The sequence below is a fragment of the Vidua macroura genome, chromosome 24 (assembly GCF_024509145.1).
Source record: "Vidua macroura isolate BioBank_ID:100142 chromosome 24, ASM2450914v1, whole genome shotgun sequence".
Lineage (NCBI taxonomy): Eukaryota > Metazoa > Chordata > Aves > Passeriformes > Viduidae > Vidua > Vidua macroura.
The window spans coordinates 7,184,096-7,209,637 of NC_071594.1; the positions used below are offsets into that span (position 1 = coordinate 7,184,096).

Here is a 25,542-nt window from a genome sequence, read left to right on the forward strand (position 1 = left end):
GTCTTTTCAATTGAAACCATCACTCCTCTGAGCATATTTCTGCTCCCTCTCTGGCTCACCCCTCGCGGGTGGCACCTCCCCACGTGGCCAGGAGCATATGCAGGGCACAGATTGTCAGGAATACGGGATGCAGCATTCCCAACCACGCAGCCAAACAACAAATACCTATCACATGGGTGGGGAAAATCTGTGAACCTTATGGATCCACCTCACACCTCCTCCCAAAGCAGCTGCCAGGGAACTCACACTAAGGCATCACCAAGGACAATAAATATCCCGAAAGGAACAGGCCTCCCTTAAGCAATGAAGGCAATAAATTTGAGTCCCAATTTCAAAATATGAGTGTTCCAAAACCTCCCTCCCTCATCCCAACTTCACAAACCGGGAGAGAGGATTAAGATCTATGGTTTCCATTCTGGCTCCATCGTGAGGATGTGTCCAAATGTGAAAATGATTCCTCCAGGAAGCCTGGATTACAGGCACCACTTAGATGCTTCAGTAACTGAGGACTTGCTAGCTAAACCTTCCACCTGCGAAAGCTCAGGCCCCATCCCGTGGGGAGGACAAGGATTTCCCTGTCCTGTGCCCCATGAGCAGGACCCGGCTCAGGTGCTGGAGACAGCAGCTCTTTGGGGAGGAGATTTTGGGGCTGCCAGGCCAAGGCTGGCCCTCCGTTTGCTCCTACCGACCCCAGTGGCAGCGGTGGCTCAGCAGGGAAGGGCTGGTAACGATCCCACGCTGAGGAATTGCCTCCTAAAGCCTCCTAAAACCACCGGGATCAATAGGAAAATCTTCCTACTAAAAGTCCAATTGATACCTCAGGACCCCGAGCTCACCAGGGCATTGTTCTCTGTCTCAACACCCGACATTCTTCTTTTTAATTGCCCACTGAATTAAAACTTTTGAAACTCCTTAATGACTGGATTTATACTTCATGAAAGGATCGTTTGTAATTACAGGCAGTTGGGGAAGGGGGTTTCTCTTTTCATTCTAATTGCAAATAATTGACTGCAGAATATTTCTGAGCGTTACATTTTGAACAAAGATATCTCCTTTGAAGTCAAAATTCAGTTTATGCCTTTCTGCAAAGGGGATGCATAAGAAAATGTGTCTTGCTTCTGGTAATGGGAATTTATTGTTATGGCAGCCAGTGCAGCACTCGATCAGAGCTGGACTTTCTGTGCAAAATACTCCACTAAAAAAATGGATGGTCCCTGCTTGGAGAGATCAGGAGGCATTTCCAGGGTGATTCAGTTACAGGGAGCAAGCAAAGAAATGACCAAGGAGGAATTGGGAAAGGCTGCATCAATCCTGACCTGTCCCCAAACTCACATTTTCCATACTCCCCTTTTCTACCCTCCTTTCCCCGTTTTCAAATGGCTCCACCACGCATTAATTTAAGAAGGGATGTGGAAGGGGACATCCAGCACTGTGGATTTTAATTCCCAGGGGATAACACTCCGAGGCTGCCCTGCTGGGAGAAGGAGGCTTTCCCTGTCATGCTGTACCTCCACCATTTTATCACAGAGGGAGGAGAGTTCTCGGCGTAAGAATCTCCCTCTTGAGCAAAAGGACAAGAGAATCTGAAGAAGCCATTGAGGGCTTGGGAAACATCAACACTCTTGGAGATGCTGAATGAAGCACAGATGGTTTAAAAGTGCCTGTGATCTGGTAATCTCTGAGATTCCTGCTCAGAGAAGGCAGGAGGAGCTCTGGAGGCTGCACATAGAGGAGAATGCTGTGCTTATTGAGGAAAAAGAGGACATCTAAGGAAGGGACATACCGTTCCCTGTGCTGCATCAGGAAAAAGTAAAGTGAGGGTTTGTTCCAGGAGAGAATTTATTTATCTTCATTTTCTACCAGCAAAGCATGAAGCAATTTAATGACATTGGATCATTCTATTCAGTAAAATAATAGAATTATTCAAGATGACTGGAGAGATTTGAGCCCAGGCTTGCAGATTTTCATTATTTTCTCCATGGCCTTGAGGGTGTGATTCATCTGTGTAAACGTCTGGATCTGAACTAGGCACCTTAGGCTCCTCTGAGAGATAAGAGAGAGAAATCAGCACTTGCAAGGTGTGATTCATCTCCTCCTGAGGCAGACACCCAAGCTGGTCCCACAAAGCCCTTTGGAGCAGCTGAGTCTCAGTGAGAGGAGCAGAGCTGCCCCAGCCCTGCCTGCTGAAGGGTTGTAACCCCAGCTGCCTGAGGAGTCACCCCTCTGGCTTTAGGAGAGGAAATGTGTATGTGCCTCTGATAGCACAGACACAACCTAAAACCCACCCCCGACCCGTCCATTTACTTAGGAAAAAGAAAATCAGTCTTCCTTCATGTCCCCTGTTTGTGCTCCTTGAAATCTCTGGGACATGAAATTTTATCCCAACTATTGAATAAAATATCTTCCCTGTCCTTGGTTGCTTAAATTTCACTAGGCTGTCATCATCCTTCTGCTTTATGAGCTCCCCGATAAGAAAGGCAGCTGAGGTTTTTTGGACATGCTTCCCTGCTATATTCCAGATGAATGTATCCTAGATTAAGTTTGACAGAAGCAGTATGAGTTCGATTGTTCCTGGAATATCTCATCTGTAAAAGAAGAGGAGAAATCAATTCCACAGAATACCTGAGGGAAGAGAACAGGAGGAAACAACTGCCTCGGAAAAGGAGGTTTTGCCATGATGAGGGAGCAAGGAAAATACAACTCTGGGGTTGTTTTGCCAATGTGCTCTTGCCTGTAGGAGAGCCTGTCCCGGGGAGCCTGGCAGAGACCATGGCTGTAGGAAAGCAGCAGGGGAAAAAAAACATTAAAAAAAAAAAAAAAAAAAAAAAGCCCAGCAGGGAGAAAAGAAGGCCAGCAAGAAATAACAATAATGAGAAAAATGTCACACTAAACCGTGAGCGCAGCAGCAGCAGCTGCCTGCCCCTGGAGGGGCTGAGTGCGTGCCGCGGCCTGCGCGGATTCCTGCGGCCTGCGCCGGATCCTGCGGCGGGCAGGCCCCGGCAGCCCGGAACATTCCAGGGCAGCCATGGCCCTGCCAGCCTGCCATGGCCCTGCCAGCCTGCTGCTTGTGAGGGGACACACAGGGCTGCCATGGCCCTGCCAGCCTGCTGCTTGTGAGGGGACACACGGGGCAGCCATGGCCCTGCCAGCCTGCTGCCCGTGAGGGACACACGGGGCAGCCATGGCCCTGCCAGCCTGCTCCCTGTGAGGGACACACGGGGCAGCCATGGCCCTGCCAGCCTGCTCCCTGTGAGGGACACACGGGGCAGCCATGGCCCTGCCAGCCTGCTCCCTGTGAGGGACACACGGGGCAGCCATGGCCCTGCCAGTCTGATGCTTGTGAGGGGACACACAGGGCAGCCATGGCCCTGCCAGCCTGCCATGGCCCTGCCAGCCTGCTGCCCGTGAGGGACACACGGGGCAGCCATGGCCCTGCCAGCCTGCTCCCTGTGAGGGACACACGGGGCAGCCATGGCCCTGCCAGCCTGCTCCCTGTGAGGGACACACGGGGCAGCCATGGCCCTGCCAGTCTGATGCTTGTGAGGGGACACACGGGGCAGCCATGGCCCTGCCAGCCTGCTCCCTGTGAGGGGACACACGGGGCAGCCATGGCCCTGCCAGCCTGCTGCTGCCTGTGAGGGACACACGGGGCAGCCATGGCCCTGCCAGCCTGCCATGGCCCTGCCAGCCTGCTCCCTGTGAGGGGACACACGGGGCTGCCATGGCCCTGCCAGCCTGCCATGGCCCTGCCAGCCTGCTCCCTGTGAGGGACACACGAGGCAGCCATGGCCCTGCCAGCCTGCTGCCCGTGAGGGACACACAGGGCTGCCATGGCCCTGCCAGCCTGCTGCCCGTGAGGGACACACGGGGCAGCCATGGCCCTGCCAGCCTGCTGCTCCCTGTGAGGGACACACACATGGGGGGCTGCCATGCCCTGGCCTGCACAGCATGGGGAGATGGGGCTGCTCGGACACCCCAGAGCTCCTCAGAACCCCAGAGCTCCTCACACACCCCAGAGCTCCTCACACACCCCAGAGCTCCTCAGCACCCCCAGAGCTCCTCAGCACCCCCAGAGCTCCTCAGAACCCCAGAGCTCCTCACACACCCCAGAGCTCCTCAGCACCCCCAGAGCTCCTCACACACCCCAGAGCTCCTCACACACCCCAGAGCTCCTCAGCACCCCCAGAGCTCCTCACACACCCCAGAGCTCCTCAGCACCCAGAGCAGCTCTGTGGCTCCTGCGGATGCTCAGGCAAGGGGCAGCAGGGCAGGCTGTGGCAGGACAAGTGGGGACATTGCTGTTGATAGCAAAGGGGTCTAAGCCCACATCAGCCAATCTGATAAATCTCCGGCTTCCCCAGCTCCATCTCCCTGGGCCCAGAGCATCAAGCAGGAGCGCTGCCTCCTCGGGCTGCTGCAGCCTGGAAAGCTCTGGAGTGACATGTCCCAGGCTGACCTGGAGCAGAGTTAACTGGGTGAATTTGTCTCCCTGTGTTCTGTAGGATCCCCAGCCTGCTCTAAAAAAAAAAAAAAAAAGCTGGAAGGAGTGGATGGATAGAAACAGAAAGCACATCGAGGCTCAGCTCAGCAGATCTGTCTTTGTGCTGTCTCCTTCCAGTTCTCATCTGCTGCCTGCTGAGCTGACAAGAGGTGCACTCCAGCTCGACTTTTTTTTCCTTTTGCCTCCTGTTGTCTTCACAGAATTTTAGAATATGCTGCCAGATGCTCATTCATGCCAGAGCAGGATGAGTAATAGTTTCTACATTCCAAAATGAGCCCCTCTGATTCATGGTATGTGCAAGTCATTTTCTGCAAACACCAAGGGAATCAAAGTTCCTCCTGGGCCCCCTGTAGAAAGATGAACATGCCAGCAAAACCCTGATTGGGAATGTGGGCAAATAATGCTGGTTTGTGTGTTTGCTCTTTGCCTGCAGTTCTTCCTCTCTGAGCAAAGCCCATCAGCATTTCCATGGATATTACATCCATTATCATAATGAGGAGGAGGTAAATCTTGCTCACCATCTCCTTGCTAATTCTGCCCTGACTGTGCTGCTGTAATCTCCTCCAGATTGCGTCTTCTTCAGAGATTCAAGAGCTGGAGCTATGAGATCATGGCCAAGGAAGCTCCAGGTTTGTACCCATGGCTTTATATGGTTTCTTCCGAGGAAAACACACAGAGGAAACTTATAAAATGTCTGCTCTTTCTTGTGTTGCTTCAGAACTAAGAGACTTGTAAATCACTGCTGAATGGGATGCTATATGCTTTTCTGCCTCTATTATGTATTATGGGGAAATTAATAAGTAATGGGATTGGCAAGATGAAAAGCAAGGAAACCCACAGGGCAGGCGATGGAGAGGCATAATTTAAAAAGTCAATGAAAGGTTCCGTTAAATCACGGCTAAATTATGCTGATATTCACCAAAGTCCTGTGGTAAAATGCTTTTTTCATAAAATATTGAGACTCCTTTCTGCAGTGACAAATGAAGGTTCCCAGAGTCCTGGAGGACAGCAGGAGCTGGAGATGAGCCCTGTTTCCCAAGGTGTGAGGTGCTGCACCTTCAGAGCACTGGCTCACCTTCCCCAGAGCTCTTCTGGGAGCTCTGCCCCTCAGGCCAGGCTCAGGGAACAGCAGCACTGCAGGGCTCAAACTTCCCAGGGAATGTCCTGTCCCTTCCCAGCTCCTCTGCTGCTGGGAACTGCTCACAACTTTCATTTGGGTATCCACACAACTTGCCCCAGGCCCGTTTCATTCCCTCTGGCCCCATTTCCAGGGGAAAAGGAAGCCCTTGGAGGGAGCAGGAGCTCGGGAGAGCTCAGCCCTGCAGACACCTGCGGCGCTCCGGGCACACCTGCACCTACTTTACTCTGCCCTTTACTCGCAGTAGAAGAGCTCCCCGGTGCCCAGCACAGCCCTGGGCTGCTGGAGCCTGTCAGCACAGGGAAAATGTAAATAACCCTGCAGGCAAATCCCCTCCAGCCCCTCCCTTTCCCACTCCTGCACATGCTCCAGCCTGGCTCAGCTCAGCAGCTTTTCCACATGAACCCAGCGCTGTGGGGAATGTGGACAGTGGGGTTTTACCTCCCACCTTGCTGTGCTCCTCAGGGTGTGAGAGGCACCTGCAGACTCAGAACCCCACTGGGCCTGAGCCGCTTCCCATCCGCAGGAAGAGGTTCTTTTAGTACAGTTGGTTTGCCTGGGTTATGTTGAATTCAAGGAAAAAAAGGTCCATTTTCATCCTCCATGGCCTTGATCTGTTGATGCCAAAGGTGGTTTGGCTTGGGCAGGAGCAAGGACAGGCTCCAAGCCTCTCCCAGGGCAATCCTGTGATACCTGAAGAGCTCTGTTAAACGGATTCTTGTAGGAAATAGTTCAGTGCTGGAACTCTACCATAGATCACATCATTTTAATGCCTTTTTTTTTTTTTTTTCTCCCTCCTGTTAAAGATTGTAAGAAGCAATCTCTGTCTTGTGAAGAATTGTTTTGCATTTTGGGACCTTGGGGAATTAGATGGGGCTGAGTAATTATCAGGAAACTTCCCCAAGTTGAATACAAATGGACTGAATGGGCAGAAAGCTCCACAGTGCATTAAGATAAGGAAACTAAAATTTGGAAAGTGACTAAAAAAGGTGCTTTAACCTTTCTGTTGGCTTTAGCCCATTTGGAATTGATTTGAATATATATTTTAAAGGCTGTTTAAAACTGTCTGCTCCAAAGTGCCAAAATACATTTGTACACCAACACTGCCTTTGACCCAAAGGGGAAGGAACCTCTCTCAGCCCAGGTCTCTTCAAATGTTTATAGACATATCTTCCATTTTGGCATTAATTTAAATTTCACATTCGTTTCTAATAAAATTCCAGCATCCCCATTTTTGGCCAAATCTGCTGAAATATGGGATGGGAGAGAGGGAACGAGAGACTCAAGACAATTTGAGAGGGAATTTTGGCTTCATGTGGAGGGATGAGCAGAGGCAAAGTACTTCAGGAGTAAGTACTGCTTGGCTGTCTTCTTTAATGGAAAAAGAAAGGGGTTTTTCTCCTCATTTGAAACCTGCAGGAGCTGGGCCCTTCAGACAGGAGCATCCGTCTCTTGCTTTCTAAAAATAGGTGCCTTTCCAAAGGAAACCACTCCCCTAAAAAATCTCAGATTCAGATAAAGCTTCCATCTTGCAGAGTTATGTTCCCATTTGCATCCAAACTCGGCGTCTGACACTTTATTTTTACAGTGCAACAGAGAGAAAATTTGCTTAGAAATAGCCTGACAAGAGAGGCTGGAATTGAGGAGCTTTACAGCCCATTTTTACTTGGTGATTCCACTTTTATCACGCTGGCATTTTCCTGAGATGCCGTTACAATCGCCCATTGTTCTCTCTTCGGTTTTCACTGGGGCAAATCCCGGTGACCTCACAACTTTCCATCCCCACTCTGCACAGCCTCAAGAGGGACACTTCCAGTGCCAAAAAAAACCTCAAAAGAAGACACAAAGGCCTCATTCTTGTCTCCCTTGGGGCTCCGAACTCTTGAGCATAAAAGCAGTGGGGGGGAAGAATAATTCCAGTGAGGTGAGCACATGGGGACCCTTCCTGCTGTTCTCCCCGTGCTCCAAACTCCTCAATCCCAGCTGGGGCCCGGGAATGTCCCAGCACAGCGGCCCTGACCAGGATCGCTGTTCCAGCATTAAAACCTAGCCCTGCCCTGATTCCTCCTGCAGGGAATCTCTCCTGCTCCCGGCAGAGACGCTGCTTGTTTGCAGTTTCCCTTTCTAAGGAAGACAAGGATCACTGAAGGGGATGGGGCATTTTCCAGCAGCCTCTCCGGGTGCTGCTCTGTTTGTGTTGGCGCTGGATTTATCCCCAGTGGCAGGCATCGACTTGATCCGAGGGGCTGGAGGTAGCTGTGTGCTCAAAGGGGGCTTTGGGTCGGAACTGTCAGAAAACATGGGCAGGGAGAGAGCTTTCCTTGGGGCCGGCTGCTCCTCGTAGCTGTGTGCACACCTGACGGGGGGAGGAGGAGCTGCCTGTTGTTTTAAGTCTCCTTTTTCTTCTGTGCCGTGTCTGGGCAGGACCCACACGTCTGGAATGCACCTTAAAACAGCCTTATCTCCAGAACCCATCATTACATGGCAGGTGCTGGAGCCTACTTGATTTTCTCATTTCTCTTCTGTTTCTTCTCCTTCTTCCCTCCCCCTCCACCCCAGGGTAGGAATTTCTGAACCCCAACCAGGGAACCGCACACACCTGGACTCCACTCGCGGCTCCAGCGCAGGAAAGCAGTGGGAGGAAGAGCAGGAAAAGCCACAACAGAGAGTCCATGGGCTGATCCAGAAGACAAATGCACATAATGTTTTAAACTTGCACAGAAATGTAACATTAACTTCTCTTCCCCTTTACTTGCCCTGGTCCATGATAAAGACACCTTGTTTCCCCAGCGGGGACTCTCCAGACGTGGTGGCACTCGGCTGGAAGGATGATCTGGCAAAATTCTGTGTCCAAAAGTGCTAAAATGAGCATTTAGTGCCAGCTCTGCCATCAGTCCAGGGACAGCTGCTGAAACTGCTCCAGTCAGCCAGTCCCTGAGGCTTAGACAGGACAACAGAGCCTTCACCTGGACAAGAGGAGGCACAGAATGCCCCTGCCCCTGCTCACGGTGCAGAGCTGACACTCTCATCCTCTGAAAACACCAACATGTCTTTGTTCAGAGCTTTGTAACTGCAAGGGCTGCTTTACAATCACTTCCACACCCTGTAAGTGGTGACTTTAAGCCATGTAGGAGTTTTTTCCATCTTTCTGTGCTGCATTTTTGTCCCATCAGAGCCTGGTGCTCAGCTTCTGCATTTATTAAAGCACCAATTTGTGTGCCTGCAGCAAAGGGGGAGTGAGTGCTGCAAAGCCAGGGCTGCTCTGACTTGGAAGAACTTTTCAGATGTAAGATTTGGGTGCAGGACAGGCATTTAGAGGCAAAACTCCCCCAAGTGCCACAGATCTGCACTGACTGCACCGGATATTTTTGAGTTAACTGCAAATATTGTTGCCAGGATCAGTCTCACAGAACTTGCAGACTCGCCATAGGAGGCTGATCAGCAAAAGAAAATCTGTTGAAGTCACTGATGGTTATTTTTGGTTATTTTCTGCTTTGAACCTGCCTTGCTGCACACCTGGGGTCTGAGATTTCTGTGAGGGCGTTCCACAGTAGCAGGAAGGCAGAAGCTGCAGAGCCCCAGAGCCCCAGCCCAGCCCGGCAGCTCTGGGGTGGATTTGGGAGAGCAGAGCCTGGTGCTGTTCTGACTTGTGCAGCAGCCACCCGGCCCAGGAAAGCCTCAGGATCAGAAATATGCAAAAATCCTGCAACTGTATTGCCTTTGCTCTGCCAGCCCTGAAAACACAGCCCCCAGTTATGCTTTCCGTGCTGGAAAACCCCAAAACCGCAGCGCACGAGGAGCAGCGGAGCCGCTGGGATGAATTAAAGGAGGTTTTATTTTATCCCTCGCAGACCTCTCGGGGCTGGGGGAGCCGGGGGGCACAGAGCTCGATTTGGGAAGGGTTCAAGCACCTCACAACGTTTGCTGAGCACTCCACACCATCCCAGCCCAATCCAGACCATGGGGCTCTGGGAATGTCCCTCCAGGTGGGCGATGCCAACCACCTGGAATTGTCATTCCCCAGAAATCCAAATTACACCCATTGTGGAGCAGGAGAGAAACCTGCTGCTTCCAATCCTCCTGAATTCCTTGGGTTTAATTATCTTACTTGTTCAATTCTGGGAAAAAAAAAAAAAAAATCTAGCTCATAAAGTTACTTCAGGTCTGTGTTTGAAACAATCCCAGAAAGAAATGAATCAATATAAAACCCAAACTTAGAGAGGCATTTTGGGTTTGTTTGATTCTTCAAGCCTGGAACAATTCAGCAAATTTGCATAAATTATTTGAATAAAATTTCCACTCAGCAAATTCCTGGAGTTTCACCTTTGTCTTTTTTACTCTGCCTCTCTTCTTTCCTATGCTGGACATCCAGGAATAAAATCTGTTCTTACACCAAAGTGTACAATGGCCACACATCCACTGGCACTGGGTATCAGACTCACCCCAGAGTGGGAGGCAGCGAAACTCTGCTTGTGCTGCATGTGCAGAGGCTTTGGGGAGCTGGATTTAGCTTTATTTTTACAGCTGAAATGCAGAAAGAGAAATTCAAATCAGGGAAATGCAATAACCTCCGAGCCTGCTGCTCATCAGCGCATCACCCCTTAAAGAGCAGAGCCCTTTATTAAAAAGAACACGTCTGATTAAAAAGATATGAAACAAAAGTGATTTTTAATTTTATTGGGGAGACAGAGTCATTGCCAGAGACAGCCCATGGCTACATGTGATGATCAAGATGGGGGAGGGCAGTGAAGCACCAACACAAATATGGAGTTAATAACTTTTTAGTCTTAGGGAAAGTGCTGTTCAATTCCTGCTGCTCCAGGCGGGTGCAGCTTGAGTGGAAATTTAGAGAAATTACATCCACCTGCTTCCATCTCTTCCATCCAGGGCCAGATCTTCAGCCAGCGTAAATCAGTTTATCTGCATGCAGCCAGGCAGATTTATGCCAGCTGAAGATGTAGCCCCTGGTCTTGCACTTCACAGTAAGAAGCTTTAAAATACAAATGAGCGTGAACCCCTTAAAATATTCCCCACTCCTGGAACTCAGGAGGAAAAGCAGACTTCCCAGCCTGCCTCCAATCATCCCCCAGCCTGTGCTGCCTTTGAGGTAATCAATGACAGTATCCAAAGGTTGAGAAGCCCCAGGCAGAGGCCGGGTATGAAAATCCCTGCAGAGCTCCAGGCTGATTTTCTACTTCCTCCTTCTGGAAGAGATCTGGGATAATTCCCTCCGAATGGACTCAGATAAAGGAGCTCAGGCAGGGCAGGGAGGTGTCAGATGAAGCTCTGAGGCTGCCCTGGCACACACACACACACACACCAGGAGGGGACCTGTGCCCATCCTGTCCCCAAAGCCTCCCCCAGCCACAGTCAGAGGATGGAGGCACAGGATGGTTTGGGCTGGAAGGAGCCCAAAGCACCACCTGGCACAGCACAGAGATTGTGTCTGAACCGTGTTTTCCAAGCTGTGCCTTGAGGACAGACACCCTTAAAGGCAGGACAGGGCCAGGCTCACTCAGCCCTGGGTCTGTGTTTTGCTCAGCTCACAGGGGAGTGAGTCTTGGTTGGTTTATTTTTTTCTGGGAACACTGACGATGTCTGCAAAATCACTTTCTGCCCATCCAAGTCAAGATAAATCACTCGTCTCTAGAGCAGTTAGTGCACACTTTTCCACTGTTCATGAACTGAAGTCAACAAAAAAATATTACTTTCTAACTGTGAAACAGCTTTCAGTCTTGGCTGAATGAGACAGATTCCCTAAAGTAGCTTCTATGTTTATATTTAACACTGATTTCTTACACATCCAAAAATGCCCTCTCAGAACATGAAAATACAAGATAACATCAGGGAAGGCAACCAAACACCGCCTCACTCAATCATTAACAGAACAATGCCAGCCTGGGATTCTGCAGAAAGCCCCTCTACATCAGCTCTGCAAAAAGCCAGAATGTAAAACAAGGTCTCCTGTGGCAGGGATTTTGCTGAGAGTTAGAAATCTTCAATTTTTAAAAAGGCAGAGGGATCCAAATCAAAATTGAGCTGCCTCTCCTCCTCCTCCATCTCGTTACAATTGTCATCATCAAAACTCCGAGCCGAGATGGCACCTCAGCCAGGAGAGCCTGGGAATGCACATTGCACCAGTAAATAATGCAGGAGAATATCGCAGCACAGCAGCTGCTGCATGCCTTTGGCGTGGCTGCTGCTGGCAGGTGGGAACAGCCCAGCAGCTGCACAGCACCTCGCAGCCCTGAGGAGAGGAGAGGAGAGGAGAGGAGAGGAGAGGAGAGGAGAGGAGAGGAGAGGAGAGGAGAGGAGAGGAGAGGAGAGGAGAGGAGAGGAGAGGAGAGGAGAGGAGAGGAGAGGAGAGGAGAGGAGAGGAGAGGAGAGGAGAGGAGAGGAGAGGAGAGGAGAGGAGAGGAGCCAGCAGCCCCTGGGCAGCAGCTCTGCCCCTGCCCGGCTAGACCCACGGAGTACCCGAGACAACCACGGCTTCCACCACGTGCTCCGGACCTTGCCAGGAGTTTTTTATTGTCCCAGTAACCCCAGGCTGGCTCTGGTGTTACCCTGCTGCTGTTTCTAACTCGGTTTTGTCTCCCCGGGAGTGGGGTGGGCTCGGAACTCGATGCCCGTGGGGATGTGTGGCACTCACTGCCCTGGGAAGTGCCAGCCTGGTAACCAAAACCAGTGCTGGCTCAGCCCCCGGGAGTGCCACACCGAGACACGGACTGTGAGCTCTGCTCTGAACCCTTGCATGTCCTGCTTGGCTAAAGCTCACATCCCCGAGCCCGCTGTGTCCCCAGGGTGCACAGAGCTGCAGCGATTGTGCAGGACTGCAATGATCCATCTCTGCTTTTAGAGCACGCTCTGCACCGAGAGCTGCTGCTGCTCCCACGGCAGGGAGGGGAAAAGGAGCTGTAGGGTAACCCTGGGACACCCCAAGCCCCTCCTGAGCTGCACATCCCCGACCCTACGGAGCAGCCCCCGGCTGGGCTTCACCTCCTCCGTGCTCTCCAGGTGGGATGTTCCAGGTGGGATGCAGCACATGGGGCCTCTCTTTGACTGCAGCTTCAAAGGCCCCCCAGAGAAGGGGATTTTGCCTTTGCAGGTGTCACTTACATACACAGAAACAGAAATTATGGGTTGTTCCCTTCAAAGCTTCAGATTCCAGACTCTGTCAAGCAGCTGCTCTGTGAACGTCCCTGAACTCAGCCAGTGCTCACTTGGCAGAGGAATGAAGCCTCACATTAAAAATTATTTCTCTAAACCCCATATAAAAGGCCGTGGGTGTCACTTTAACACACCCCACCAAAAGCAAGGTCCATGCACACAAATATTTGATGTGCAGGGCAGAGTCTGGACGGCCCCAGTTTTGCAGGAACCTGAACGTGGCACCAGCCGACCCCGGCGAGGCTCCACTCCCAGCTGAAGCTGTTTGCTTTGGATTTGAGCGGGCACTGCCGGGCAGGAGAGCTCACGGAGGCACTGACAGCCTCGAGAGCATCCCCAACAAGTCGAGGCAGCCCCGAGCTGCAGGAGGCTGCGGCAGGGAGCGTTCCCAAAGGCGTGTCCCCGGCCCCGGCTGGAATTGCGGCTCAGATAAGCCAGCGTGTTCCTTCTTGTCGGGCAGGGAAGGGCTCGGGCTGCTCCCAGCCCGCCTGAGCCGCGCACAAAGGCCAGGAATGAGGTGACAGAGCCCGCGGGAGCCCGGGGCGTGCTGGAACAGCTCCGCAGCTCGCAGGAAGGGCTCTGACCCCCGGGACGGGACGGCACCGAGCATCCCCGGAGGCTGGGCAGGGAGCAGATCCCGGCGTGGGCACCGCGGGCACGGGGACGGGTCAGGGAGGGGCTGGGCTGCACCAGAATCTGCGTTACAGAACCACAGAGCGGCCTCATCGCTGCCCCCTGCCCTGGGCAGGGACACCTTGCACTACCCCAGGTCTCTGGGCAGTAAAAACACAAAAAGAACCCCAAAACAGGAAACAAACCTCTCAGTATTTGCAGCTTCACTCATCACAGAATAAATCACATCACGGAAAAACAAATCCCCACTTCTTAGCATTATCAGGAAGTGGATTCAAGAAAGGCCAGAACGGTATGAAACAGCCTCCAGAAGCCAAGGATACTTATCCAAATTAAGCCCAAATTTTGCACTTACTACATTTTGAAACTTAGCTTTGTCAGCACTTGCAGTGTTAGGAGGAGGGAGCCGGGAGCTCTCTGGTGTTTTTGGGATCACACACACACTCAGGAGCAGCGATTGCACAACCCCAGGGCAGCCACACTCAACATTTCACAAGAAACTCAGAGTTCCCCCCAAACGCTCAGGCTGGCACAGCACAGAAGGACCCTGCTTTGTCCAGTGCTGGTTTCCTGAAAGCTGAGGGAGGAAGAGTTTCCTGCAGTGCAGGGGATCTGGCACTAAAGGCTGGCAAACCCCTCAGTGCAGAGGGCAGAGCAAAGCTTGCACTCTCCCACGTCTGTGCTCCACCAAGGAAGCAAATCCAAGGCTGGGGTCCACAGATTCCTTGGAAAACAATTTATCCTGTCTCCTCACCTGCAGAGTTATCAGGCTCTCTAAAATGCGTGCAATTGCAGAATGTAATTTTTTAGCATTGTTTTAAACTCCAGCAGAGGGAGGAACGTTACCCCCACATTTTTCAGGAAAGAGGTTTCTGTGTAATTTAATTTCCCTGTCCATTTCTGCAGCATAAATAACAGAGATCTCTGCAGACGTTTATCTGTGCCTGTGACTCAGGATATCAGCTGCCTTATGCATTCCCTCCTCTTCTGCCATCAGTTTTTTCTTTCGCTTGGGAGCATGGGAAGCAAAATTCCAGCCCAGGACGAGGCAAACAGGGCTCCTAAAACCCAGCTGTGCACAGAGGCAGAGACCTCCAGCGACCTGCACGCTAAAGCAATGCTAAATGTTTCTTTCAGGGCATTAAAATTCACAGAGGAATCAGAAATTTCATCTCTTCTGCTTAAAAGTTCATTCCCTGTGAGGGCAGATGCTGAGACTTTTTTTCTTGCTCTTTTTTTTTCTTTTACAAACATAAAACTGAAAAATACACTCCTTAGCAATGCTCTGGCGGCTTTAGACCACATACATCAGCTTAAAAGGTTTATTTTTAAATTACTGTTGCATTAGTTTTGTCAGCAGGGTGATTCATTCTGCCTCCTCGCCATCACAGCCGGCTCCAGAGCTGAGGGTGGGCACAGCGAGGGGTTAATCCTGCACTGGCTGGGGACTGGAGCTGATTTTGCCTGATGTCTGCAGCAGGTGGGTCTGGAAGATGCATCTCTGCACAAATATCTTTGCTAATAAGGTTTAGACAGACTTTACAGGTAAAACTCACTGACAGCCACGAGCTGCCCCGGCCAAACACTCTGTTAGGATCGTTGGTCTGATCAGTGACCCTGTGGCTGGGGGAATTCATCTTCTGAAGTTCTATTCCACTGCAGAAATCCAGGAATTACTATAAATCTCAGTTCTTGACCTCTTGCAGACACAGAAAGCACAGGTAACCCTCCAGTAATTAAAACACAGCCACTCTGTCTGATCTTCAAAGGCAGAGCAGGCCTGGCTCTCTGCAGAGCCTTGGGATACTGCTGTACAATTAAGGTATAAATCAATCTCTAATTATTTCCTTTGAAAGCTGTTTAAGGCCTTCCCCTGTGCCAGCCCCTTTGGAAAGCTTGAGCAGAGATGGGGCAGCAGCTGCTGAGTCTCCTCCTCCCCAGAGGAGCCCTGCAGAGCCCGACCCATGGGGCAGGGGCCCTGCCCAGCCCGGGTGCTGTGACAGGAATTCACCATCCTCTCAGGGAGGAGGAGTTGGCACGGAGGCTCCTCATTGTCTTCTCAAGGAGCTTCATCTCCAGATTTGCTCACTTGAGCAGCACAACTGCATCCTGCCACCTGCACCAGCCCCGGGCTTGGCACTGCCTGAACGCTCCAATTTATTCACTTTTTCAGTTGTTCAAAAAAAAAAAAAAAAATCATTTTATCTCCTCCACAAACCTGCATCACACCAGCACTGCTTGGGGGCTGTTGTTTTCCCAGTGATTGAAAGAGCAGAAGAGCTCGTTTTAGCTACACTTAAAGGCTTGTGCTGCCTTCTTCTCCCTCGTTTATCACCTCGGGATTTGGCTGGTGAATCACACAGTGAATCATGGGATCCTCAAGGTTGAAAAAGACCATTAAGAGCAACAAGTCCAACATCAGCCCAGCACCACCACTAAACCATGTCCTCGAGAGCCACATCCACAGCTTTTGAACAGCTCCTGAGATGGGCATTCCACTACTTGGACAAAAAGATTCCAAAGCCTCCAAGCTCAAAGTCTTAATTTTGCAGCCCGTGTTTCTTGCTATGGGCAGGAAAAGCCGGGTCAGAGCAGAGAGAGGAGCAGCTGAGGGGAGGGACTGGCTGGGAAACAGCTCTTCTCCCACAGCCACCCTGCACAGCCTGCTGAGAGCAGGGCAGGAGGCAGGCTGCCTCCCCAGGATCAAACAGGCAGGTCTGGCTCCACTTCAGAAAGCTCCCAAAGGGCTGGTTTGCCTTTCATGCCTGTGGGAGAGGGAGCAGTGCCCAGGGAGGGGGCAGGAAGGGCTGGCTGTGCTGAGCACAGGCAGGGAAACCAGGGAAATCAAACTGGGACCCAGCAGGGCTCCGTGGTGCCCCTCTCTGGCATGGGGACAGCAGGAATGCACAGTCTGAGGCTCTGTCCCATCCTCACTCCTATGCAAGCAGCTGCTTTGTAAATGCATTTCTCACAATCATCAGCTTTTGAGGCAAACAGTGAAAAAAACCCAAGTAATTCTTCTCCAGCTGCTGGTGGACTGAATTTACAGTGGGCAGTTGCAGGAGACGTGGCCCTGAGCTTCCCTGGGCTGTGTTTGATGTCTCAGACCTCCAGACCCAGTAAATTGATCCCATTTATGGGACAAATTTAGAGGTCAGAGCTGACAAAGCTTCAAGACCACACAGGTTTGCTCCTCGGGAGCCAAGGGGTGGAATGTGCCTCGCAGAGCCTGCAGGGCAGAGCCTCCATCCCCTGACACGTTTCCATCAGCAGGGCTGGGCTTTGCAGCAGCACTTTTATGATGTGCTGGCAGCTTTTCCCACCTAACGGGGACGTGTTGAAAGTTTAAAGGAAGGGGTAGTTGACATAATTGGGTATTATGGAACAACAGGACATTCCTGCAGCTCCCCGTGCCCCAGCCAGTCCCTCCCTGTCTGTCCTTGACAGTAGCAGCTGTAAACTTTAAAGGTATTTGTTATTTTCCAGTAGGAGATAAAACAAATAAAAGGACAGATTTGTATCTGAAAGAGCAACAGCCCCGGTTTCAAACTGTGCAGAGTGAAAATTGTGCTGGGTTTGGCTTCTGGTTTCACAGAGCCCTGAGAAAATAAAAGCAGGCAATGAACAGTGATAACCTTCAGTTCTTATTTCTCACATGAAAAGCACTGACTTCCTTTTCTCTAAAGGTACTGCAGGAGCCACATTTATAGACTGATGTGTTCATCTCCATGCCTGAAACATGTGGGCAAAAATCAGAGATTTTAATTCCTGACTGTGGGCAGTTGTGCTGGAAACTGCTGCTCAGGGCAAGTCAGTACAGCTCAAATTAAAGCAACAAACCTTGTGACCCGTGCCACTGCTAAAGCAGCCTGGGTTTGGAAACTCTAATTTACCCAATAAACAAAGGAAAGGCAGGACTTGTGTGCAGTCCTTACGTGGAAAACAGCGTGGAAGAACGGGAGCACGCTGTCAGCACTACAGAAAGAAAGCACAAAGAGCACTGAGGTTTAACTTTTTTGTTATTTAGTTATTTACACCCTCCTCCACTGGAAAGGCAAACCAGCTGGAATATTTCCCTTTGTGCAGATGAGCAGACCTAGAGGATCCAGAAGAACTCTGCCTCCCTGGATATTTTTGTTAAATGCAAAGCACGGGCACCTCGAGCCTGGCCTGGCGAGCTCTGGAAGGAAACCCTGCTGTGCCCACCCTGCAGGGCAGCCCCAGTGCCAGCCAGGGGTGGGCACCCCCCTGCCAAAGGAGGGCAGAGATAAAGGGGCAAAGAAAGGAAGAGGCTCCAGAGATTCACAGAATGCACAGAGCGAGTCCCACCATAAATGGGATTCCTTTAGAACTGGAATCAAAAGCAGTGCATGGAGGCCCTTGGACAGAGCATCCCTGCACTTCCCAGAGTTCTCCTCTCCAAATTCTTTCCAAGTTTAAACCCCAAAGGCAGGTTCCTGCCACCTGAATGATGCGACTTTGCAGGGATTACATCACAGTCCCTATCTCACCACTCATGGGGCACTCAAGAGCCAACACACCTCCCGTTTCTTTAACAGCTTTGGAAAAGTAAAATGAATTATTTCTTGTATGGAGAGGGAAGTTTTTAAAAAAGGCGATTGATGGGGTAAAAGTTGAAGTGGATGCTTTGAAAGCGTTCTCCTGCACTTTGGATGAACGCTGGGTTTCCATCAAGAGCTGGGAGTGCAGGATGAGGAGCGGCGGAGCAGGCTGCCGTGTTTTGGGGCCCTTTGGGTGGCTTTGGGAGCGCGGGGCGGGCCGGGCAGGGAGGAGCCGGGAGCTCCATTGGCTGCGGCCGCAGGTGAGCACGGGGATAAAGCCGCACCTGCGGCCGCCGGGAGGGGCCGGGGCTGGGGCCGCGCTGTCCCGGGCCCCCGCCCCCGGGATTCTGCTCCAAACACTGAACGAGCCCCCAGTTCCTTACTCGCCCCCTGCTCGGGTTGAGTCTCTCGTGTCCCTAGCTCATTTTTGTTGTTTTGGCTGAAGTTCAGTGGAGCGGCTGCGGGATGGGATTGGGACCTGCTCAGCAGAGCCAGGTGAGTGAGTGACCCTCCAGCCACGTGTCTGAGGGCTTGGGGACAGCTGGGGCAGGGGCGTGCCTGGGAGCCACCTGTGCAGAGATGGGGACTGGGGGAGAGAGGCACAGGATGCTCTAACGAGCTGTCCTAATTAATCCTGCTGCTGTGGCAGGAGCACAGCTCGTTCCCTACAAACACCAACGAGCTGCCCTTGGCCGTGGGGCAGCAGAGGCCAGGATGTGGTTTCTAAAAGGAAAAATGAGAACTTCTTAAACAGCTCCTGGGGATATTTGAAGTCGCAGTACAGATATTGAAAGCAGCAGCTGATGGTGCATGGGGAGATGTTTCCCAAAGCACCGAGAATGTGGAAGCTGCTGCTGTTTGAGAACACTCAGGTTCAATCACAGCCTGTGCATGCTCTGGACTTGCACTGGTGCAACAAAAACCAGATCTGAGCTGCTGTCCAGGCCACCTTTTGTAAGGATTTAACTTCTTTTCAATCAGTTGATTCTTCTCTTGCTTTTCTATGTGAATCACTTAATATTGTTCCCTATCCAGCGGTATCCTAAGAAGTGAAATATTTGGAAAACAGTCACGCTTGGTAATCTGCCTTATGGAGCCAATTTTAACTTGTTTTAGTTTGAGCTTGCCAAGGTCTTTGAGGTCCCAAAGTCATTGTGATGTGGTGCTATGGGATGCTGAAGCTTACTTTGGGTGAGCTCCCTCCTGATCTCTGGGATCAGAGGGAGCAGGGGGCTCAGGCCTCACTTCCCCTTTCTGTGGATCTCTTGTTTGTGTTGGCTGTTGAGTTCCAGCAGAAGTGTCCAAAGGCTGTCTTTCCCTTTCCAAGAGAGAACCAGGAGCTCTGACCTCCACTGCTGCTGAGCAATCAGGTTCCTCTCCGTGTGCAATGCATAGGGTAAAGCCAATTTCAAATGTAATTTGTCCTTATGGGGTAAAACTTCCTCAAAAACCAAGAGAAATTTCCCTTTTGAAAGAAATAGCAGCCAACTGCAAGCAAAGCATTTGGGAAAGTGTGAAGGCAATGCCTGAGAAAGGCAAGGAAAGAATGGAACCCCCTGACTGAGCGGGACCAGCCCAAAGGCTCTCGGTGGGCACAGCACCGGGCTGGGGCTCTGGAAATGCCTCTGGAATTCAGAGGGTCAGAGCCGAGCCCGTACACAGGCACAGCAATGATTTTGCATTTTCTCTCCAGGTTGGGGAGCTCCTGGCACTTCTCAGAGCACGGCACTGAATTTCCAGGGCTGGGGTGAAGGCAGAGCCCGTTCAGTGCAGCCAATGCTCAGAGCATCTGCCTCGACTGCTGGCTCCCCCACAGACAAAGGAATAGAGAAACGTTTGCTCACTTTAAAGTGCAGGGAAGTCCAGCACAGTTTTACCTGACCTTTAGTTGAAGGTTTGCCCCTTCTGAGGATGCAGCAGACCTTTGCTGCTGTTCAGGTGAAGCTGCAGCCTGACCCCAAACACTTCTCCCCAGCAAAAATCACGGGCTATCTCATTAAAATTTAAAAAAACCATCTCCCCACACTTTAAATTGGTTGTTCAGGAGTGAGGGGAGCTGTTGGAGGTGGAGCTCGTATTTCAGGTTTTTATTAGCATTGATTTAATGTGCGATTTCGCTGATAAGCACCTTGATTTAATGATCTGAGCTGCTCCCGAAGGATGCTGGGCTCGGTGCATTCCGGGCTCCGAGGGGTTAATGCCCCGCAGCTGAGCGAGAGGCATTTGCGGGGTGAGCCCGTCCTAACTTGCCTGATAAAAGGCGTTTCAAACAAGCCAGGATTGCGCAGAGGAATTTCAGTTGATGGGTTCCTGCCTAGGCCGCCCTTTCTCAGGGCTTACCCAAAGCTGCCGACAAGTCCTGACACAGCCGGGGAGAGGCCCCGAGCAGCCGCAGGTTTGGGTTTCACAGCGGGAGAGAGAGAGAGAGGAACACCCCAAACTATTTGTTCTGCTAAATCGTCCACCAGCACCTCTCACTGGGGGTTTGTGGGTTGGGTTTTTGGGGTTTTTTTACCTTCAAGTGCAGGTAAACGTTTCAGTTCACCTTCAAGGCAAGTTTTGCACCTCAACCTCTCTTTTCCCAAGCTGCGAAGTAAATTAAAATTTGAAATCTGAAGTTATCCCAAGTGCGTGGGAGACTTGCCAAAAGTCAGAGCTGGACCCTTCTGAGAGCGCCGGGTTTCCCAGGCATTGAGTTAATTTGGCAAAGCCACCCAAACTGGAAACACCGTTTGCAATTCCTTGCTGGGATGTGGGGAATTTCCATTTCATTCATGGGATTTGTGTGTTTTGATGTAGATTTGTTTTGATCGTTGTGGCTCTTTAGAGGAGAAGCAGCATGCAGTGCTAAGGATATGCATTATATTCTGATTTATTAATTTTATAGATAAAATCAGGACATACCTATAAGGTAAAATATTTAAACCTATAATCAGATTCCTTTGCAGGAATCCCAGAAATATCTTTACTGCACAGATGTAGGGATGGGTTGGACTTTGGTGGGGGAATATTCCTAATAGTCTTAATTTTCATTATTTTTGTCTCCTTCACAGATGGGAAGCTCTCAGGAAGAGGCTGCTCACCTTTTAGAGGGTTTTTAACTATTTAAAACTTCATGGTGCCCCAGGGCAATCCCATGAGATCATGATCCATCTCCCAGAAGAGACAGGGACAGCCTGGCAGTGCCACACTGGGATGGGATGAGCTCCCTGCCCTGCCGGGCTTCAGGAGGCACGCGAGGGGAGCAAACCCCAATTCCCACATCCTGTGGGGCCGGCATTGATGGCATTATCTCTCCCCTGTCTCGGCTAAAGGGAAGCAGTACCTTAACACACTCCCGGTATGGCCAGAGGTCTTTAAAAAGCTCCAGCACTTTGAGGAAAATCGCCTCCAGGCATTCCTTGGGTGCTGTAAATTCAGGGTTTAAGGCCAGAAGCGACCCTGGCCATTATCTGGTCACACCTCCCTTGTAAAAGCCACAAACGACAACAAAAAACGCCTTGAGCGTTTAATTTGCTGAAGGGCCTTCAACAGATGGAGAGCTGCCACGTCCTGGGGTCAGTTGTTCCCACAACTAACAGGACGAAGTGTCCAAAGTGGCTGCTTCGTTCCAGGCTAAAATTACAGAGGTGAAGAGCAGGGATGTGGGGAGGGGGAAGGAAAACGAGGATTTCAGCCCAGAGAAGCCCTCCAAGCACCGAGTTCACCCCTCCACACCCAGCTGGGCTTCCCTAACGGCCCCAAAAGCCCACCCGCGTTCCCGAGGGAAGCGAGGACGATCCATGGGTTCTGTTGTCCTTCATTCCACCGGAGTCTGTCTCGTAGCTAACCAGATTTCAGTGGAGTGAAGCACAAGAGGCATGGAGCTGAGCCAGCACACAGGAGCTGCTGCACTGCCGGCCTGGGACGCCACGTGGGAATCGGGGTGCAGCAGGCAGAGACCTCAGTGCTGGCAGACGGAGAGGAGCAGCACGAGGAGCTCCTCAATGGCCTGAGTACCTCCTGAAAATCCCCACTAAGAACCCTCTGCGAGCTTGTTCTTCCTTCCTGCATAATGTGTAAAGATTAAAAGTCTACAAAGACCACAAGCTGCTTTCTGGAAGGTTTAAATACCTTATTAGCAAGAAATTAAAGCCTAAAGTGGATAAATGAGCTGTGTAACCTCATCCCTTTTAGTCATCTTCCCTCCAGGATGGGACAGACAGGGAAGAAACCAGAAACTAACCTCGTTTCAGTGCACTTGCACCACAGCACTCCCTCAAAAACCTCTCCATAGAGAATCCCCAGTTGTGCCTCCTTCCCTCCAACTCCCCTGCCACACCACCTTCAGAACCTGTAGAAATTCCATTAATATTTTAGACCCATTTATTTTGTAATAAAATTAATGTAAATAAGATGGAAGTTGAGGGAGAACTCAGATTTTTCAGGCTGAGCACAGGATAGATCTTTCAAGGTGTCACTGTAAATTCCTTGAAGGTTAATGCAGTTAAACATATTTGATGCATAAATGTGTCACATCTAACACTAATCATTCACCAGTTGTAATTGCCTTTTCAAAGTCCTCACCTCCCTGAGACAAATGCAAAAAAAAATGAGATCTGGCAAATTTAAAACAAAAACACAAATAATGTCTCCCTCCCATCAGGATGTATTATTTGCCTTGATAGATTTAGTAGCAGATTTCAGGAATTTATTGTCCTGTATTATTTCTCAGCTGCCTGCCCCTTCTCTCTGACTGATTGGAGAAGCATTCAGGAGCCACTTGCTGATGGTTTTTCCTACAAGCACAGAGCACAGGAGCCACCAGCTCCCACCCGCCCTGGTGCTGAGCTCTCCCTCTCTGCAAGTGTCGAAGCTGCTGGTGTTTGTTCCCAGAGCTGCTCCTGGTTGAGCCTCTCACAAAGCCAGCTTTCCCTGCTCAGGAAAGGTCACACTCGAGTTCAACCCAAACCATTCCAGCTACAGACCAGAGCACGAGAGATCTGCAAAGGGGACTCTGGCCAGCCCTGCCCTGGGTGGGTTTTCTGTGCTTTCTTGCCCATCTAATGCTTCATCTCTTGAAATTAATCACCACCAAACCCAGTCCTGGGAGCTTTTCATAGAATGGTTTGGTTTGGAAGGGTTCTCCAAGGCTGTCCCATTCCAACCCCTTCCACCATCCCAGGCTGCTCAGAGCCCCATCCAACCCGGCCCTTAACACCTCCTTTTCCTGAAGGGTTTTCCCTCAGAGCCTCCAAGAGCTCACAAGCCACCCTTTGCAGTTCTGGTGGTGGGTGACAAGATCACTGGGAAGAATTTGGAGGTTTTTTCCCTTTGTTATCCTTCTAGCAAAACCAGGAGTCCAAGTGCACCAGGGTAAGTCTGACATGTCAAGCACAAGTGGATGAAAACCACACGGCTTTGTGTATTTACCAACTAAAATCAATAAACAAGGGGTCCTGCCCTGCCCCTGGTCTGGAGGGCAGAATTCTGTGCTCCTGCTGAAGATCCATTGGAGCACTTTTTGCCTTCCCACCCTTCCTTCCTCCCCCTCCTGCCTGGCCTCAGCTTCCCTCAGAGGGCAGGAGAGGCAGGGGGATGAAGACACAAATAAAGCTGGGTATTAAAGACATGCTGGGGAATGTTTGCAGCACCACAAGTCACATATTCCTGCTCCATTTGTTCTTTTTTCCCCTATGTGAAGGACACTTCGGGTAACAGCTTTCCATACATTAAAGCAAGGCACATAATGAGCCAGCAGCCAGGCTGGCAGAGCTGTGCAGAGCCGTGGACAAGGCTCTGTCAGCTCGGGCTGAGTTAGCAGAGCTCCCTTCAAGCTGACAGGTGCTGTGTAAATGCAAGCTCGTTATCAAAGCAACCACGGCTTGCTGCTCACACTGATGTAGCACCAGAGACAAGAAAAACCCTCCAGTTACTCCTTGGAGCAACGTCTGCAGTCTAGAGACGGAATATTCCCAGGCCTTGGAGAGCAGCTGGTGATACAGATCTGGCAGTTCAGACAAGGGAAGGCTCCTCTCAGGGGACAGCAATGACATCAGGGCCCAGCAGCCAGCAAGTGCCAGCAGCAGTGTCTGCTCCAGCACCAGGGAGCTCCTGGGGCACTGCACCCCCAGTGCCCTCTCCTGCTGCTCCTTGGGGACACCAAACCCTGAACGGTTTCTGCCGCTGCAGCTTGGTGAGGGAGAGCTGGAGAGGCCCAGAGGGGTGGATTTGGGGCACTTTTCTTTGGGAGGTTGCGTGTGGAAGTCCTTGGCTGTGCTGAGGTGCATGAAAGCCTTCAGGCACAGGTACCCCATGTCTGTTGGGGGAAAAGAATCACAAATAACCCTGAGCAGGGCAGTTCCCACTGCAGCTTCCCTGGCTGGGCAGCACAACAGCAGCGAGTGCTCACCCACTCCTGGCAAAAACCCAACTGTCGGGAGCTGAGGGATGCCTGAAACAGCACAAAACCAGGCTGGCTTATTCCAGCAGAATCTGTCCTTTCTGAGTATTCCCCAAAGGAAACAAGGTGAGGAATTACACTGCTGAGCCCGGGGAGACGCACTGCTGGAAAAGCCACGAGTTTTCAGTTTTTTTAATGGTTACATTTCAGTGTTGTGCCTCAGTGCCTCACTTAAAGCCAGTTTTGATTGAGGACACAGCCAGGCCCCAAACAGCATTTCAATCTAAACCCCCAGCCCTTCGAGCTGCTTGGAATAAACGCTGCCTTGCGTGGTGTTAACTTAGCCCAGCTCAGAAGCAGAGGGGATGTTTGGATGAGAGGCCCTTTAGAAACCCTTTACAAATGTAGATTTGATTGACTGACTGATTGAACTTAATTGCAGACATTCTCTTAATTGTACACTTAATTACTGACACTGTGTCAAAAGATTTCTGATGCAGCACCTGGAGGACAACCTTGCAAGTGCCAGTCGGAGCCAGCTGCACCAGACATCGGGGAGGTGCCACAGCTTGGAAGGGGGGGGAAATCATAATATTTTAATAATATACAATTAGGGTTCCGCCCACCCTCCGAGCCGCGTGTGCACATGCACACAATCACAGGCCGTGCCTGGGGAGGAGAACAGCAACAAAGGCTGGTAATGACGGGCTGGGTGACAGTGCCACCCCTCCGCGGTCCCTGCGAGCATCCTCGGCAGGGACAGAGGGAGGGCACGGTGCCAGCGGGGTGGCAGCGCTGCCACAGCTGCCGGGCACCCCAAATGTGGGAACTCTGCGTGGGGATGGGGATGAAAACATCCTTGTTCCAAGAGCAAGGAACAAAACCCCACGGGGTTCGTTTCGGGGTTCGAACCCTGCAGATCCTCGGGGGTCACTGCAGGTGTCCCTGCGAGGGACAGGAGACAACAGGGATCTCTGCTTGCCGTGAGAAGTGTCTGCAGGAGCTCTGAGTGCTCTTCTTGAACTTTCCAACAGCAAAAGGAGCGCTTTAGTGAATGCAAAACCCCAAAATCAGAGCACACCAAAGCCCTACAGAAAAGCAGCAGAGAAGACTGGAAGTGTTTTACACCCACAGAACTGCAATTTGCTCAAAACACCTG

General features: G+C 51.1%; 3 long non-coding RNA genes across 3 annotated transcripts; 2 read left to right on the forward strand and 1 right to left on the reverse strand.

Moving 5' to 3' along the window:
* Positions 1-1,832: 1,832 nt before the first annotated feature.
* LOC128818812 (uncharacterized) lies at positions 1,833-3,144 on the reverse strand. Its single transcript, XR_008440557.1, has 3 exons — positions 2,893-3,144; positions 2,623-2,773; positions 1,833-2,043 (listed from the first exon to the last, which is right to left on the reverse strand). It is a non-coding gene; the product is annotated as an uncharacterized LOC128818812 (long non-coding RNA).
* Positions 3,145-3,906: 762 nt separating this feature from the next.
* On the forward strand, positions 3,907-9,938 carry LOC128818811 (uncharacterized). The gene is made up of 3 exons (XR_008440556.1): positions 3,907-5,130; positions 6,863-6,988; positions 8,199-9,938. It is a non-coding gene; the product is annotated as an uncharacterized LOC128818811 (long non-coding RNA).
* An 8,393-nt stretch (positions 9,939-18,331) lies between these two features.
* On the forward strand, positions 18,332-22,150 carry LOC128818746 (uncharacterized). The gene is made up of 2 exons (XR_008440544.1): positions 18,332-18,496; positions 21,055-22,150. It is a non-coding gene; the product is annotated as an uncharacterized LOC128818746 (long non-coding RNA).
* The last annotated feature ends 3,392 nt before the right edge of the window (positions 22,151-25,542 follow it).